This window comes from Salminus brasiliensis, chromosome 18 (assembly GCF_030463535.1).
Source record: "Salminus brasiliensis chromosome 18, fSalBra1.hap2, whole genome shotgun sequence".
Classification (NCBI taxonomy): Eukaryota; Metazoa; Chordata; class Actinopteri; order Characiformes; family Bryconidae; genus Salminus; species Salminus brasiliensis.
The window spans coordinates 745,358-752,451 of record NC_132895.1 but is presented as its reverse complement, the minus strand read 5'-3'; the positions used below and the strand labels follow the sequence as shown (position 1 = coordinate 752,451).

General features: G+C 40.8%; 1 long non-coding RNA gene across 1 annotated transcript; it reads right to left on the bottom strand.

The window, feature by feature from the left end:
* Nucleotides 1–2,993: 2,993 nt before the first annotated feature.
* On the bottom strand, nt 2,994–6,023 carry LOC140539879 (uncharacterized). Its single transcript, XR_011977851.1, has 3 exons — nt 5,989–6,023; nt 5,816–5,908; nt 2,994–3,063 (listed from the first exon to the last, which is right to left on the bottom strand). It is a non-coding gene; the product is annotated as an uncharacterized lncRNA (long non-coding RNA).
* Nucleotides 6,024–7,094: the final 1,071 nt, after the last annotated feature.

Genomic DNA, 7,094 nt, shown 5'->3' with positions numbered 1-7,094 from the left:
TAAAATAAAAACATGGCCTTTTCTAGAAATGGAAAACTACATACAATAGAGAAATAGAGCTGTCTGTCTGTCTGTCTGTCTGACTTACTGGGTTTTCCCTGCATGGTTCAGGAACAATGTGGAGAAATTTGAGGGCAGACAGGTCTGGTTCATCCTGCCCCCAAAGCACCGACTCTTCAGCATCACCTGCAGGACACAGAGGGAACAGCAAAGAGGAGGGGGGGGGAGGGGGGGTAAGGGCTCTTTTTAAAGAAAAGACAGAGTTCATCCTTAAATAAAACAGTGTGACACCACGACCTACAGCAGTTTAGCCCCGTCCACTCAGCCTACTGTCATTTAGCCCCACCCATTCAGTCTAAAGCAGTAAGCTATAGGAATTGTGGGTGAGATCATCTTCCATAGTTCGCTCCAGTGTAAAACTAAAGGAGAAACTTCAGACAACTTCGACAACAGAAGTGTGTGTGTGTGTGTGTGTGTGTGTGTGTGTGTGTACACATTCCTCACACGTTAACACAGAAGGGTTAAATATAACCCAAGGACATCTCAGACACAAGCTCTTCACACTGACGCTCTGCTCTGCCCTCTCCGGAGACAATAACCCGGGAACATGACCCCCGGAACATGACCCCCGGCTGCTTCACAGGCCTGTGTTTGAGAAATGCTCTATGCCCTACTGCTCGATTCTCACTATCCTGGAAGATTTTCTATACACACTTAAAGAGGGTTCTTCAAGGGTTCTTCAGTAAAGACTGTTTATACTGTGTTTATAAAACCACTCAAATCATCTGAATGCTGAATGCTCTTCTTCATATGCAGGAAAACCTCTTATAGATGGCTGTAGACTAGAACCCATTCTTTTTAAGAAGTGTGTATCAGTCATCTGAGCCTCTAACACCAAAACAAACAATAAAAAACTTCAATAAAACCAAAATTAAAAGATTTTACATTATAAATTAATAATGTATGTAGAACTGAGTTCACTGAAGCTCTAACAGCAAGTCAACAGAGCAAGTATCTATTTTATGATGTTAATGTATCCTTTGATGTTTAATTTAATGTTTAATCAATTTCACATTTTCAAAAATTCAATTCTAACTTTTAAAAAGTCCTCACGTTAAATTAAATCTGTAATCTGTAATCTAGCAAAGCAGCCAGGTTCTTAATATTTTGCATTAAAACACCCAAATAATTTGTCCCACATCTGTGTTTAGTGTGATCACACCTGTGTCCTGAAAGAACCCACATACACACACTTTATTAATAAATTTTTGTAATTTGCTGCTGATTTTAAGGCTCTGCGATTTGCTTGCTTTAATAAATATAAATTTAAAAATTCAGAAAATATTTCTGTTTTATTTAGGAAACTTTTAATAAATATTCTTTTTAAAAAAGCTTATCATATTTTTTTCTTCAAGTTAATGCCGCTGCTGCTGCTGAGCTGCTGCCCAAAAGGATGATGACCATAGTGAAATATGAGCATGGCTGATGAACACTGACATACAAGTAGTCACACCTGGCATTAACATGCATCCATTGCCATGATCCAATCATAAGTGGCCAGCAAAGATTCACTGTAATCTGATCACTCAAACCACGTCCCGAGGTGGTCAGAGCCGCATATGACCACATTCTTTCTGTAGTGTGAACGCCAAAGCATCTCCATGCATCCTCAACAGCAAAGCACCACCCATATAAACCACGCCAACACCAAGCCAGAACACACATAGTACTGGAGGCCACCCTGGCCACACCCGTTATCTGAACAGGCTCCTGTAACCAGCTCCCTACTGATACAGGAGATACTCACGGCTGGTATTTTATATTATGATATTTGTATATTAATGTGAGCCTTGTCCCTCTTACAGCGGCACCGATGTGAGAAATCCAATCACAAGCGGTCACTCGAGACGCACTAAAAATGCCAGGTGTGAAGGACTACTGTAATCCGATCAGTCCAGCCACATTCGGAGGTGTTCAGAGACATGGATGACCACATTATTCCTGTAGTGTAAACACCAAAGCACCACCCATATACATCACTTAACTACTCCAGCATGCTAAACATGCTCCAATAACAAACTATAATTATAATTTATTATTATTATTATTATTATTATTATTATTAATTACTATTATTTATTTATTTATTATTTATTATTATTATTTATTGTCATTATTATTATTATTATTATTATATGCTGAGGCAGTAGCATTTCTATAGCAGACAAGAAGAGACTGAATAAGCTCATAATGAAATAGAGATCCCTCAATGTAAAAATACAATGTGCAATACCCCCCTACCCCCACACACACACACACGTGCTATTAAGAGTCATTTGCAATTATCTGTAAATAATCTGTAAATAATATTGTCATTGTTTTTTATTTATATTTTTTATATTGTGTATATATTGGTCATTTAAAAAGGTAAAGGTGCAGGTATTTGTCACTGTACAGCGTACAGCGAAATGTGTCCTCTGCATTTAACCCATCTGGTAGTGAACACACACTCACACACACACGTGTTAGGGGCAGTGAGTACAGACACACACCCAGAGCGGTGGGCAGCCAACTCCAGCGCCCGGGGAGCAGAGAGGGCCCAACAGTAGCAGCTTGCCGAGCCCGGGAATCGAACCCACAACCCTGTTATTGATATCCCGGCACTCTAACCGCTGAGCCACCACTGCCCTCACAAATTCAGTGGAGATGCTGGGGATCTACGTTTATCTACGTTTCTGCATCTGAGTGTCTTGCTACCCCTTTCTGCTGACACTGAGTATTTCCCCACTGTGGGACTAATAAAGGACTATCTTATCTTAAGCAGTCTCTTGAGACGCACTGAAAATAGCAGGACTGAACGGGGCTGTATCCTCTATGTGCACATATCAAATCCAGGATGCATGGATCCAATCTAGGATTGCTGACCCTGAGAACACCGTGAGAACACCAGTAATGAAGGGCAGATCCACTTACTGACATGATTAAGGCTGGTGTTCTCCAGAGCGTTCTGGCCAAGCGTTGCTCTCTCGGGGGACGACACGATGCCTTTAAAATGCTCCACATCTGTAAGACAAAATAACACAAACACCTGCAGTGTGGGACAGTGTGTTCTTCTGCTCGCCCAGCTTTTGGACGTTTGGACCCTTGTGTTTGATTGAGTTAGATTGAGTGTGGTGTTCTGGGTGGAAGTGGCTGTATGTCAGTCAGGTCCATAAGTATTTGGACAGTGACAATGTTTGTTTTTTGCAATGTTGTTGCTGTACACCACCTCAGTGGATTTGAGGTAAAGAAATGAGCTCTTAGAACATCTCAATTTCTTAAGTAAAGGAGCTCTTGGGTTGCTTGTGTGGTATGTTGTACAGCACTGTCTGTGAGTTCTGCAGTATTTGATTGAATCTTCAGAATTCATCCTTCAAGCTCTATCAGCAGAACATCCGTAAACACCAGTAACTCAGTTCTACTGGCAGCCTTACATGCCCAAATGCTCACTAACCCTAACTAATGAGGAGGACAGCGAGTACAGAGAACCGATCCAGGACTTTGTGGACTGGTGTCTGCAGAACCACCTTCAGATAAACACGGGAAAGACCAAACAACTGGTGGTGGATCAGTGAACATCCAGGGTATGAACATCAAGAGTGTGGACTCTTATAAATACCTGGGTGTTCATCTGAACAACAAACTGGACTGGTCAGTCAACACTGCAGCTCTCTACAAGAAAGGCCAGAGCAGACTCTACCTGCTGAGGAGACTGAGGTCCTTTGGGGTGCAGGGAGCGCTCCTGAGGACTGTCTTCCACACAGTGGTGGCATCTGCCATCTTTTATGGAGTGGTCTGCTGGGGCAGTAGCATCTCGACGGCAGATAAGAAGAGACTGAATAAGCTCATAAAGAGGGCCGGCTCCTCCACCATGTTTGACAGATGGTATTGATTCAGATAAACCCATAAACCCTTCATTTCCTTCTTTAATCTCAAGTTGGTCTTGGTTTTATTTGTCTAAAGAATCTTGTTCCAGATCTGATCAGGCAGTTCTGATTCTCCATCAGTCCAAGCTGAGCTTTCTGTTCTTGAATGTTACCAATGGTTTGAATCTTAAAGAAAACCCTCTGGATTTACGCTCACAAGGGCGACTCTTTGGTAATGATACGCCGACCTCCTCTAGAGTGACTTTTCAGAATGTACTACATTTTAGCCTTGGGCACTCCCAAAGGCCCTCAGTCTAACGTCTGTCTCCTTTAACAGAATCATGACCTCTTTGGACCTCATGTAGACCTCATTCATCCGTAATGAAATAATGAGGGAACCAGCCACAGCTGGCATATCAGTGAAATTGCATATCAATGAATTGTCCATTTACTTTTGACCCTGTGCAAATGGAGGAACTTTGTCAAAAAGTAAATCACTGTCCAGATTCTTATAGATTTGACTGTATGTCCTTGTCACTTAATGTTGCACCACATGAAGCTGTTATTAAATGATCTGACACTTTATGAAGGGGTTTGCTTCCAAAATGATGTCAGAGCTGATTTCATCAGTGTGTGTTTCCAGTGTAATGAGTGTAGGGAGTGAGTTTCACTACAACAGTTGAGCAGAAATACATGTTAATGTCCAGATAAAGCATGTGTGGCGTTCTTCATAAGCTTCAAGTCTTCGTGCTTAATCTAAAATACCTGAAACATCCTCCTGTTTATCAGCATTAGCTCAGTGCTAACATTCTGTTACAGAAATCCTAGAATAATCAGCATAACAGAGGTGGATATTCTTCTATTTCTGATTAAGTTTTGAGAGGAAAGTTAGACAGATTTGATTCCCCAGCTAGCAGAGAATGTTAAAGGAACATTTTAGCAATGTTTTTAAAAGGTTCTAGAGAGGTTAGCATTATGTCTATAACATTACAGGAATGTTCTGAAAGCATGGGACTAGTGCTGGGCGATATTGATCCAAATCAATATGACGTCATTTAATATTTAGCCTTTGACAATAAAAAAACCTTGATAGGAGGTTCTGAAGGTTGGTTTTGAATAATGTGGAATTAATGAATCAATGAATTTGCTTAATAAAAATACAATAATAAAAATAATATATAATATTATATTCTATAATAAAAAGTAGAGTACAACGTTCTAGGAAACAGAAAACAGATTGAATGTTCTAGGAACAAACCATCATTTAGAACATTCACATAACGTTCTAGCAACCATAACCAAACATACATTACATTTACATTTATCTGAGGCTCTTATCCAGAGCAATCTTTCAAGGTTACTCGTATTACAGAGGAGGGCCAAAGTAGTGTCAGGAGTCTTGCCCAAGGACTCTTATTGGTGTAGTGCAGCACAGTCACCCAGACCAGGAATCGAACCCCAGTTTCCCCACATGATGGTAGTGGTGTTATATGTTGTGCCACACCAACTACCTTAACCATAGCAATTGGAGTTTCTTGGGTAAGACTCCTAACTCTACATTCACCAACCTGTGTAAACTGATTCACCTGTAAAAGCTCTGGATAAGAGCCTCATCAAGTGACCCTAAAGGTCTGAGGGTCTAGCTTCAGTTGTCTGGGTTCAACACTGCTGTTGCCTAAAGGACGGGTAGGTCTAGTTTTAGGGAGCTTACATTCTTCAGTAATGTTGGAAAACTATCCTCAGTGAGATGCTTGACCTACTTTTCTCTATGACTACATACAGTTACTTTACAGTTTGATGTTCTCATTATTATTGTAAAATGAGTAAAATACAACATTTAAAATAAAGTATGTCTAAACTAAGAAGTAGGTGATGTGTCTTCAGAGGGAGAGAGGGAGGATGTTCCTCACCAGTGTAAAGACCAGAGCTGTAGTTCCCCATGGCCAGCAGAGGAACAGAACCAAGACAGGCCGAGGTCAAAGGCCGAGCTCAGACACGACCAACTACAACAGAGAGAAAACAAAGCCGCTCAGAAATGATCCCTGTGCTAAACTAGACTTTACACTAAACTGTGTTTACTCACCATTAACGCCACTGCAGGTCTGACTGGATCCCATCTGAGGAAAGTAACCAGTGAAGTAACAGTACAGCTTAATTTACTGTTAGAGAACAGCTCTAGATTCCACATCCTACACCTCGTTCACCTGAACAGAGATAATTAACTTACAGCCTACAGTTAGCGCTGAGTTAGCACTGAGTTAGCGGTGGGTTAGTTTGGGGTGGGTGTGTTAACCTGCAGGTAACATTTTCACACAAAGTTACTGTGCTTTTAAATGCATGTTGGGTAGGTGGGTTGGTCTCCAAGGTGAAACTTGTTCACCCGACTTGGTCACATTCATGAGGTTAGAAGAACAGTCTTGGTGGTTCGGTGATTTTTATCAATAATGTATAAATAGTTCTGATCAGAGGAGGATAGATGGAGCTTAAGAGCTTCTTCCTCCAGCTCTGAGGGGGCTTCTCCATGCCACTGTCACTGTCACTTAGGTTACATGTCTTCTTACGTTGTTGATTTCCGGTTGTAAAAAGCTATTCTAATTCAATTTGATTTGATTTAGAATGGGCGGGAATAAAGGCTGTCATGTGTTTTTTATTTTTTTATTTTTTTTATTTTACACACTTGTTTATGCAAAATAATGTGTGTTGATTGTAGATGTTCAAAACGAAATTACTGTCAGAATTAATGTACATTATTATTTGACATATTACCGCTGATTAACTGGCCGGCCATGTTGGAAATGGTGTTTACGTCACAGCTCGGCCCGGTCGTAAAAGTCCAATATGTCTGACTTTCGTGCCTGAGTGAGGGTGTTCATGTGGTGCTTCCTGGTGGGAAACCCATTTTTCTGACAAATTCAACACCACTTGATTGCAGCGTTAATATGCGTTTGCATATTAGTTCGCCCAGGGCCAGGGCCTTTTGATCACAGCTAGTGTTAATCTTTGGGCCAGCACATTAGTCTGTACATTAACGTGCACTAAAGTTTTAGCTCATGCATTAGCTTACAGTTGGCACATTCTAAACTGAGAAAAATATCCAGGAATTAGATTTTTTTTATCATCAGTGTTTGCATCTACAATCAACTCATATTGGGTGTACAATTTTTTTTAGAGCTTTAAACCCTTTATCTT